This window comes from Chiloscyllium plagiosum, unplaced genomic scaffold, assembly GCF_037043375.1.
Source record: "Chiloscyllium plagiosum isolate Xiang-an unplaced genomic scaffold, Cpla_swu_hap1 HiC_scaffold_39, whole genome shotgun sequence".
NCBI classification, from domain to species: Eukaryota; Metazoa; Chordata; class Chondrichthyes; order Orectolobiformes; family Hemiscylliidae; genus Chiloscyllium; species Chiloscyllium plagiosum.
In genome coordinates this window covers 83,747,455-83,759,580 of record NW_028270177.1, presented here as the reverse complement: position 1 = coordinate 83,759,580, position 12,126 = coordinate 83,747,455, and positions in this window count along the sequence as shown.

Here is a 12,126-nt window from a genome sequence, read left to right as displayed (position 1 = left end):
CTGTAACACTTTCAGTATCTCTGACTCCATGAGACACACTGTGACACTCACTGACCGCTGTGATACTCTCCGACACACGGTGACATTCTCTGAGAAATTGTAACACTCACTGTGACACATTCTGACGCTCTCTGACGCTCACTTAGACACAGTGTGACACTCCCTGACACTCTGAGACCCACTGTGACCCTCTCTGACACTCTCTAAGACACGCTGTGACACTCTCTGACCAACTGTGGCACTCTCTGAGACACACAGTGACAACCTCTGACCCTGTCTCAGACGGGCTGTGAAACTCTCTCATTCTCTCTGGCACTCTCTGAGGCACAGCACGATACACTGTGACACTCTCTGACAGGTTGTGATAAACTGTGACACTCTCTGACTTTCTCTGGCACTCTCTTAGACACACTGTGACACTCTCTGACTCATTCTGACCCACTCTGAGACACACTATGACACTCTCTCACAGACTGTGACCCTCTCTGAGACAAACGCTGACCCTCTCTAACACTCTCTGAGACAGAATACGACTCACTATGACACTCTCTGACTCTGACACACTCTAAAAAGCACTGAAACCTTCTCTGACAGACTGTGACACACTGTGACACTCTCCGAGACATACTGTGACACTCTCTGAAACACACTGTGACACTCTCTGACTCTCTCTAACAAACTCTCTGACAGACTGTGACACTCTCTGAAACACACTGTGACACTCTCTGAAACACACTGTGACACTCTCTGACTATCTCTAACACACTCTGAGACACACTGTGACACTCTGACAGAAAATGGCACACTGTGACATTTCTGATTATCTCTGACTCTCTCTGAGGCACACTGTGACAACCCCTGGCAGACGGTGACACACTCTGACCCTCTCTGAGACAGACTATGACACTTTCTGATGCTCTCTGAGACTCTCTTAGACACACTGTAAAATTAATTGACTCTTTCTGACTCGCTGAGACACACTGTGACACTTTCGGGCCCTCTTCGACACTCTCTGAAACACACTGTGACTCTCTTTGACAGACCATGACACACTGTGACACTCTCTGAGTCACACTGCGATACTTCCTGACCGACTGTGACAGACTGTGACCTTTTCTCTGACACACTGTGACACTCTCTGACTGACTGTGACATGTCTGAAACTCTCTGACCCTCTCTGAGACACAATGTAACACTCTATGACACTCACTGAGACACACTATGACACTCTGACAGACTATGAAACACTGTGACATTCTCTGACTTTCTCTGACTCTCTCTGAGGCACACTGTGACACACTGTGACAGACTGTGACATTCTCTGAGACACACTGTGACACTCTCTGACACTCTGAGACACACTGAGACACTCTGTGACATTCTCTGTCCCTTGCTGAGACACACTAACACTCTCTGAATCGCTCTGGTACTCACTGAGACACACTATGACACTCTCTGAGACACACTGTGACACTTCTTGACTGAATGTGATACTCTCTGACAGACAGTGACACTCTCTGTGACACACTGTGATACTGTCTGAGACACACTGTGATTCTGTCTGAGACACACTGTGACTCTCTCTGAGACACACTGTGACACTCTCTGAGACACACTGTGATGCTCTCTGAGACACACTGTGATACTCTCTGTGACACACTGTGACACTCTCTGAGACACACTGTGACACTCTCTGAGACACACTGTGATACTCTCTGAGACACACTGTGACACTCTCTGTGACACACTGTGATACTCTCTGAGACACACTGTGATACTCTCTAAGACACACTGTGATACTCTCTGTGACACACTGTGACACTCTCTGAGACACACTGTGACACTCTCTGACTGGATGTGACACCTTTTGCCCCCAGCCCTGAGCCACAGCCGAACTAAGATTCCATGAACCCTGTGGTTACAGTGTAAAGCAGCTGATGGTCTCACTCCGTACTCAACAGCCATTATAGGCACCCAGCTGGTGGGCAGCACCAAAAATATCCCGTCTCTGGCACATTTACATATTTGGATGAGATTGACCGACAGTCTGTCATGCACAGAGTGGATGCTGAGGAACAAACCAAATGAATCGCCGTGTGCCTTAGTCCAGCAGGCCATTCAGCCCTCCCTGAGGGCCAACAGCTAGGGAGGAGCATCCATGATGAGATGAAGGCAGCGATCCTCACTGCTCGACGGCAGGATAAGGCATAACCTGCAGAGGCGCTACATAACTGCAGAACAACAACCAGGGTTATGTCCCTCCCCTCCCCCCGCCAGCTTCACCCGGAGACTCTGGGTCCAATTTGTCTGGATGTTTGTGGCTATGACCTGCACCTCTCTTAGCGATGGGAAACTGGGCCCGACCTTTTGTCTCCCATGTCTCAGAAAGGAGGAGGAACACCTGGGATTCCACCCCTCAGACGCCCCTGTATTGAGTCTTGAGCCCTCTGCTAATTTATTGCTGAATTACGAAATAGACTTTAGGGATTTCCACATTGTGTTACAGGAGCTCAGGGATCAGAAGTGATTGGCATGGTTTCCCCGAGAATGGGTGTATTGTAGTAGGATACCAAGCACCCTGCCTGGACTAGGCGTCAATTTAGGACAGCGATATCCCAGGAAGCCCGCCAGGGAGAATTCGTCAGAAACAAAATTAAAAACGGGCTGTGACCAGGAGGGAAGGCTCCTCCCCCAGCTTTTCCCACACACATCAGGCTCTCACAATGGACTAGTCATTAAACTCACAGGGAATTCCTCGTTCACGAACATTTATCACAAACTGACACTAATCAGAATGAATGTATCAGGGATACAGTAATCAGAGTGGTGTCCTTCCCCATTAAAATAATCATGTTCCCAACTGACCCACAGGATAATGGGACAAAGGACAGGGAAATTTGAGGGAAAACACAGAACCCAGAAAAGTAATTAACAGACAAAAGAAAAGGGAACTTCTTAATGATTTAGCCAGAGTATACGACTCCATTCCCAGGGCAGGAGTGTTAGTGGTCAGTACGTTGACTTGGCTACTTTGGAGAATAAACTCAGGATCCTGACTCAACAACTCTCTAATGAGCTGAGAAAGACTGAACACAGAAAACCAAGAGGAGACCATGGGACAACGAGTGGAGAATCAGGCTAACCATCACTTCGTGACCAAACTGGAGGGTCACGCCAACACGATTAACCAGATCATCCACGGCCCAAGCAGAGATGACGGTGAGCAGTAAAACCACACCCTGTGCAGTAACGGGATGGTGGAACAGCTGATAGAGGAGCTCAGGCAGGCCAGCCAAGGGCAAGTCCCATCCCGGGTTAGTGACAAACGGCGTAAATATTTGTTCCAGGAGAACACCACACCAACATCTCTCACTGTGTGTCACAGCAGCTCACCAAGGGCTGGGTTAGTAACAGCTGTAAGGACACTCTTGGTGGGACACCTGGGCTTGGTGTGAGGGATTTCACTTAACCCAAGTGACCAAAGTTAGGATGAAGTCCAAATTATCGAAGTTGTATAAAAAAAGGTATTTGGATAGGCTAGCATGCTTACCTCCCACTTACTGTGAAGAAGGGCTTATGCCCGAAACGTCGATTCTTCTGTTCCTTGGATGCTGCCTGACCTGCCGCGCTTTTCCAGCAACACATTTTCAGCTCTGATCTCCAGCATCTGCAGCCCTCACTTTCTCCATTACGACAAATTGGCCATGTTAAATTGCCCATTGCGTCAAGTGATATTCGGCCTAGCTGGAATAGCCATAGGAAATGCAGGGTTTCAGGGATATCATTGGGGGAGTGGGTCTGAGTTGGATTCTCTTCAGAGGGTCATTGTGGACTCAATGGGCCGAACGGTCTGATTCTGTTCTTTCAAGATTTTATGATATCACTTATCAGCTATAAGACTTAGGGTGTAGGTTTGCTCGCTGATAGGTTTGATATCCAGACGTTTCGTTACCTGGCTGGGTAGCATCATCAGTGGCGACCTCCAAGTGAAGCTATAAGACCATCGGTTTGGAAAACGTACACAATGGCTTTTGCACAGACAGCTAGCTACTCTGACAACAAGCAGAACCAACTTTTAAAATTAGGTTTGTAATTTATTGCATAAGCTTCTTTTCATTCCATTCAAGTGGATGAGTTGGGGGAGATGTCACAACCTCTTGGCTAAAACACAGATAGACAGCCACGGTTTATTGGCCAAGGAAATCTCCCAAATCACAAAACCCGCACACCAGACACAGTGCAAACACAGCATAATGTAAAAGGCAACAGTTATTCTGGACAGATGTATCTCCCAAACAAATGAGGGCCCAGACAGGAAGGCACCGGGTCCTGCTACACAAAGAAACTAACAGCAACAAGCCATCCAAATGATTGGCAATGCTTCAAACTATTGACGGATTCTCCCAGTCGGCCAGAACGATAGAACGTTCCTGACAACCATCCAGAAATGAACAAAATAGGATTTATCTGCAGACTGATTGCCTGAATCACTTGATGCCTTCTGAGGAGACCAGCATGGCAAGAGACAGAGACCATCTGACCATCCAGAGGGAGAGGGCAAGAGAAAACAGTTTCGCAGACCCAGACGCAGAACCAGAGAGAGAGAGAGAGAGAGAGAGGCTGAAGCTAAACCCAGGGGCATGGGAGAGAGGGAATGTGAAAATCCATTGAGAGAGAGAGTTGGAACCAACTGGAATAACAAGTGTCACCTCTTCAGTCTGTCCATGTTTTAATTCCTCAGTCTGAGTCTGACTTCCCCTCCTCTCCCTCTCTCTGTCCCCCCTCTCTCTCTCACACACACACACACACTCTTTCTCTCACTATCTCCCTCTCCCTGTCTCTCTCTGCCCATCTTTCTCCCATCCCCCTTCTCCATCTCCACTCTCTCCATCTCTCAGTCTCTTTTTCTCACTCTCCCTTTCTGTTTTTCGCTATTTCAGACCTGAAAGATCTCACCCAATTTTGTACCCCCTCAAAAATACTATGCCCTTCATTTTGACTGTCCTCCCAAATTTATCCCCTTTCCCAAATATCTTCCCTCCCAAATAATTGCCTCACCAAATTAGCCCCCCTCCAATATTTTGCTACCCCAACATTGCTGTGAGCCCCACTCCCTGGGGCAGAGGGAAACGAGTGGAAAAGTGTGGAGCTGGAAAAGCACAGCAGGTCACGCCTGAACCATTGACTCTCCTGGCTGATCTGCTGTGCTTCCCCAGCTCCACACTTTGTACCTCTGACTCTCCAACATCTGCAGTCCTCACTTTCTCACGCAGGTAAATGAGTCTGGGTTGACTGACTGGCCTGTGGCTGTTTCAATGCACAGCAAGATCCCAGTCCCAGAATTATAGAAGGCTTGCATCACAGATGGAGTCCTTTCTGTCCATTCCATCCCCTTCCCCCATTAAATGATCCTGATCCTGTTCAGGATCCCGAGGATTGTCCCCTGAATGGCCTCATTGACTATCCTTTCTGTGGAGACCTCTTCTTCATGTTGTGGTTCTGTTCGCCGAGCTGGGAATTTGTTTGGCAGACATTTGATCCCCTGTCTAGGTGACATCCTCAGTGCTTGGGAGCCTCCGTTGAAGCGCTTCTGTGATCTTTCCTCCGGCATTTATAGTGGTTTGTATCTGCTGCTTCCGGTCGTCAGTTCCAGCTCTCCGCTGCAGTGGCCGATGTATTGGGTCCAGGTTCAATGTGCTTATTAATTGAATCTGTGGATAAGTGGCACTCATCCATGGCACTCATCTACAGATTCAATCAGTAAACACATCAACCTGGACCCAACATACCGGCCACTGCAGCGGACAGCTGGAACTGACAACCAGAAGCAGCAGATACAAACCACTATAAATGCCGGAGGAACCAACACAAAAGGGCTACACAGGAGGCTCCCAAGCCCTGAGCATGTCACCGAGACGGGGGACGAAATGTCTTCAACACAAATTCCCAGCTCGGTGAACAGAACCACAACAACGAGTACCTGAGCTACAAATCTTCTCCCAAACTTTGAACACCTCTTCTCCATCCTGTCTCAGACTTTGCGTCTCATGCTGTCCCTCCCTCAATCTCTCTGTCTCTCACAGGAGCCCCTCCTTTCTCCACCAATCCCAAAACCCCATCAAACAGTCCCCCGTCACTGGCTGTCCCACTGCCCCCTTGTCTCCCAATCTCCCTCTTCCCATGTAGACCCACAGCTCCTGGGCTGGAGGACATGGTGCAGAGACTAACACACCTTTTGACTGACTGCTGTCATGCACAGAAAGGTCCCACTCTGCAACCATTCCCCAGCCACACACACTGTCCTTCTCCCTCCATATGTGTCCTTCCTCCTCTCCCTGTTTCTCACTGCCCATCTCTCTCTCCTCAATTTCTCCATCCCCACTCTCTCCAAGTCTCTCTTTCTCTTTTTGTCACCCTCCCCTTCTCTTTTTCTTCATTTCAGACTCAATGAGTAAAGTACTTTTATGTCCCTTACACTAACCCCCTCCCCACAGTCGGGGTAACATTCGGGAGAGACCAGGAAAAGGTTGATCCCCCGCATTAACTGTACCGCATCCAGCGACACAGAGACAAACTCTTGCCAATGTCCCTTCCCCAGTCACTGGGACAGGGGTCTAGGGAGACAGAGGGAGAGAAACTACAAGAGAGAAAGAGAGATGGGTAGACAGACAGTGAGAGGGAAGGAGAGAATAAGAGAAAGACAGGCAGGCAGAGGGTGGGAGAGAAAGTGAGAAGAACTGACAAAGAGCAGGAGAGAGGCAGAGAGAGAAAGGGCGAGAGATAGAGAGAGGAAAACCCCAGGAAGAGAATAACAATGTCAGACAGATACAAGGTGAAAAACGGAAGGCAAAGACAGTGATTGAATGTCAAATAGACAGCAAGAGAGAAAACCCAGGAAGAGATATAGGACAGAGAGAGAGAGAGAGAGAGAGAGAGAGAGAGAGAGAGAGGAGTTGCAGCAGCAGCATAGAGCTGAGAGAGTGGGCGGGGGGAGGGGGGTGTTGCGATGCAACGAGAATGATTTACAGACAAGAATAGCAAGATCCCACAGAGCTGAGAGAAAGATGCAGGGAGAGATGAGGAAGGTGTCAGTTTTGTGGTTGATTGAATGATTAAGCATTCCTGAAAAACATGATGGGATGTCAAAGGGGCAGAGTATTGTAGGAAGGGAATCTACAGGGAAATGTCAACAGGGCAGAGATATGAAGGATGTTGTGAGATAGGCATTGAAGGAAAGATGTGGGAGAGACAGCTGGGAACACAGAAATATACATAAGAGCTCTCATGGGAGTGGGAAGCAGTGAGATCGGTAGGATCAGACTGTGCAGCTGCCCCCTCTAGCATTTTGCGCCTTTGTCTCTCCTCAGTGTAGAGCTCGCATCTTGTGGTAAAATTCCCACAGACAGCCTGAATCCCACAATGTGTGTGTGTGTGTGTGTGTGTGTGTGTGTGTGTGTGTGTGTGTGTGTGTGTGTGTGTGTGTGTGTGTGTGTGTGTGTGTGTGTGTGTGTGTGTGTGTGTGTGTGTGTGTGTGTGTGTGTGTGTGTGTGTGTGTGTGTGTTTGCTCTCTCTGGTTCCAGCTCCAATCTGATGATTCCGTACAGCAGAATAATTTGATTCTCTGTCTCTGTACTGTCTGGGTTTCAGCACCCAAATCAAACGCTAAATCATTCACGATCCGATTGAATAGCAGAGCAGGCTCGAGGGGCTGAATGGTCTCCTCCTGTTCCTATTTTGGATGGTCCTATGTTCTTAACACTACCTCCCAGCTCTTGGCCCCCACACTGGAGGTTAGGACGACACAAGGGCCTGATCTGTAGAGTGCTGCCCTCTTCCGTGAGCCTCGGAGGGAACCAGCCTGATTTGGATTGGAGTTGTAGCCTCTCAGTAAGAAGTGAAATCTCCTTGAGGTTCCCCTCAGTCTCTCACTGTAAGGTGGAGCAGGCCAGTCCCGGGGAAGCAAACAGCAGGCCAGGTCTGCTCTGTCCTCCAGCTCCATTTCAGAAGGCCACAAGGGAGGGGCTTGTTTCATCCATCAGCTTCCCGTGCTCTCCCTTCTGGGTTAGGGTGGGGCCGAATGGCCTTGCTCCTGGCTCCTAGTGAGGTGCAGGCTGGCAATGATTGGGTTATACAGGACATGCCCTGAGCTCAGTTAGCTCAGTTGGCTGGACAGTTGGTTTATAATGCAGGGTAAAACCAATAACGTGTGTTCAATTCCCACACCAGCTGAGGTTACCGTGAAGGACTCTCCTTCCCAACCTCTCCCGTCAGCTTCGGCATGGTGACCCTCTGATTAAAACACCACCAGACACCGCTCTCGAATGAGGAGCTGCCCTCTTCTCTGGTACACTGCATTGCCAGGGGGATGTTAGTGTGTGGGGAAGGTTTACTGGATAAATCCCCATGGGAATGAACAGCACTCTCTTTCCCCCAGTTAAGTCACTCTTACAGCTTTTGTGTCTTCGGAGACACAAGGGCCAATTCACCTGAAGCAGCAGCTGGATTTTATATTCATGGGCACCCAATAAGATTGGCGAGTTTACATGCACACACACACACACTCCTTCAAACACACACATACACACTCTCACACACTTATACACAAAGCACCCCGCCACACACAGGCTCTCTCACACACACAGACACACGCTCCCTCAAACACAAACACAGACACATTCTCACAGACAAGCACACACTATATCTCTCACACACATACACGCACAGACATACACTCCCTCAAATACACATACGGACACATTCTCTCACACATATACGCAGACACACTCTCTCACGCACACACAGACACGCACTCTCACACAGACACACTCTCTCTCTCACACATACACACACACTCTCTCATTTGCACACACACACATTCTCATTCTCTCACACACCCACTCACACTCACGCACACAGACACTCTCTCACACACACACTCACTCTCTGTCTCTCACACTCACAGACACTCTCTCTCTCACACACTCACTCTCTGTCTCTCACACTCACAGACACTCTCTCTCACACACACTCGCTCTCTATCTCTCGCACACACAGACATTCTCTCTCACACACATACACACAGACACATGATCCCTCAAACACACACAGACACACTCTCTCTCACACACACATAAAGACACAGTTACTCTCTCTCTCACACACATACACACGCAGGCACACGCTCCCTCAAACACACACAGACACACTCTCTCTCACACACAAACATGGACACACACACTCTCTCATACACATACACTGACACACACTCTCTCACACACACAGGTGCTCTCTCTCACACACACATAAACACACAGTTACACTCTCTCTCACACACACACATACACACGCAGACACACGCTCCCTCAAATATGTATAGACACAATCTCTCTCACACACACACGGACACCCACACTCTCTCACACACAGACACATTCACTCTCATACACGCATGCACACAGACATACAATCTCACAGACACATACACACTATTTCTCACAGAAGACACACTGTCATACAGACACACAGACACATAGACACATGGACACACAGGCACACACACACACATAGACACACAGACACATTCTCTCACACACACAAACACACTCTCACAAATACATACACACACACACCCTCACTCACACACACATGCACACAGATACACACACACCCTCAAACACACACAGCCACACACTCTCACATGAACATGCACTTTCTCTCTCATGCATACATATACAGACACACAGAGATACACATGTATCCACTCTTTCACACACACAAACACGGGCAGTCTCTCTCTCTCTCTCGCTCTCTGACTGTTTCTCTCTCGCACACACATACACACACACACACAGGGGTGTAAAGGCATGGTTGAGGTACTGATGAAGAAATGATTTCTCCGAGGACTGAACCCTGATCTCACATGATGATTGCTCCAGGGGGACAGACAGCAGCTACAGATGACTTGTTGGATCTTCCTGTGCACCACCTCTTGCATCGACAGCATTAGTCTGTTTGGGTGCCTGCTTTTCTAAAACGTCTCCAAGCAACAAGTGACAATAGATTGATGAAAGTTTTCCCCCAAACCATGTTTCAGACACATGCTGCTGATATTTTTCACTGATTGTTTAAAATAAACTGAATCTTTTGAAATAGGGAGTGGCTTCCATTTCAAATTACGACACCAGAGTGCCCCGGGGACCCTGAGGAAATGATCAGGAAATTGCATCTGTTCCTTTCTATCCTCTGCACTCTGTACCACCAGATAGTGCTCCCTCAGTATCTCAGATAGTTCTCCCTGAATACCTCATAAATTGCTCCCTCAGTACCTCAGATAGTTCTCTCTCTGTACCTCAGATAGTGCTCTTTGAGTAACTCAGAAAGTGCCCCCTCAGTACCTCAGATAGTGCTCTCTCAATACCTAAGAAAGTGCTCCCTCAGTACCTCAGAGAGTGCTCCCTCAGTACCTCAGAGAGTGCTCCCTCAATACCTCAGAAAGTGCTCACTCAATACCTCAGATAGTGCTCCCTCAATACCTCAGATAGTTCTCCCTCAATATCTCAGATAGTGTTCCCTCAATACTTCAGATAGTGCTCCCTCAGTACCTCAGATAGTTCCCGCTCAGTACCTCAGATAGTGCTCCCTCAATACCTCAGAAAGTGCACCCTCAATGCCTCACATAATTCTCCCTCAGTTCCTCAGATTCTTGCTTTTCCAAATGCATGTAAGTTGTCTCTCAGAATGCCCTCCAACAGCTTACCCACCACTGCCACCAGGCTCACAGCTCCATAGTTCAATGGCTGTTCCTTGCAGCCTTACTTCAATAATGGCACATCATTAATCACCCTCCAGTCTTCAGGCACCTCAACCGTTGCCACTGATCGGTCCATATGACAAGGCCATCTACATCCTTCTGTAACCTAAGGCTATCGTCCTCAGTATTTATCACCCCACCAATCCCCATATCATTCATGAACCCAATGATTAACCATCCACCATTCAAATCTAAATCTTTTCTATCAACCACATCAGCAAGACCCCAACCGTGAGACATGAACAGATAGAGATTTCTAACTGGGCCATCACTGTCTGCTTCCTGCCACCCAGCATTCTGCGCCAAATTCCTTGGATCTTGAGTTTTTATGTTCACTGTCAGTTTCCAGTATGGGTCCTCATAAAAGCCTTACTGACTCAAAGGAGGCGACAGGAAAGTATTGCCCTTATTTACATAGCTGGTCACCTCCTTAAAAAATGCACTCCCATTGGTCGGACCCGACCTCCCCTTAACACAACCATTCTGACTGTTCTTCATGAACTCCAGTCTCTGTAAATTCTGATTAATTCTATCTCCCAAAATTGCTTCCAACAGACGTCCCACCCACGGTATTAGCCTGACTGCCCTGTAGCTGCCTGGTATATCCCATGTTCCTTCTTGAATAACAGTACCACATGGTCAGTCCGACGACACCTCTCCTGTGGCCAGAGGGGATTTGAAAATGTTTGCAAGTGTACCTGCAATTCCTCCATCACCTCATTCGGTGAACTGAGATACATTTCCACCGTCTTTGGCGATTTATTGTGTTGTAAGAAGGCACGACCACTCAGAACCATCTCTTTCTCTATATATGTTAATTCATTTAATTATATCACAGAGCATCTCCACGATTTCATGTCAACCCTGTCCCAATGAGCATTGACAAAATGCATCCATTCACTGTAGCCTCTGGGTCCATGCACACATTCCCACTGTGTTCCACAACCTACTGTTTCTCTCATGATCAATTCACCCTTAATGTCACTGTAAAGTACTTTCAGATTTTTATTTCCTCTCTTAGCACTTCTCACTCCCAGGCAAGTAGCCTGCAATACGATTTTGAGGAGTGTGGGATGTCATTCTGGATGTGGATTGGCATTGGGAAGCTCAGATTTAAGGAACACATGACTGTGCTGAGTGTGGGACAGTGGGATTCACTTGGGATGAGCAGACGGAAGCTGAGGAATAAACCTCAGGCCTGCAGCATGAAAATATCCCTTTGAGCTGGCAGGTCAGTCACGTGAAACGAAAACTCGACCCCTGGGAAAAGAAGGTGGTAACCAAATGAAAATGAAGAGAAAATGAGGTCTGCAGAT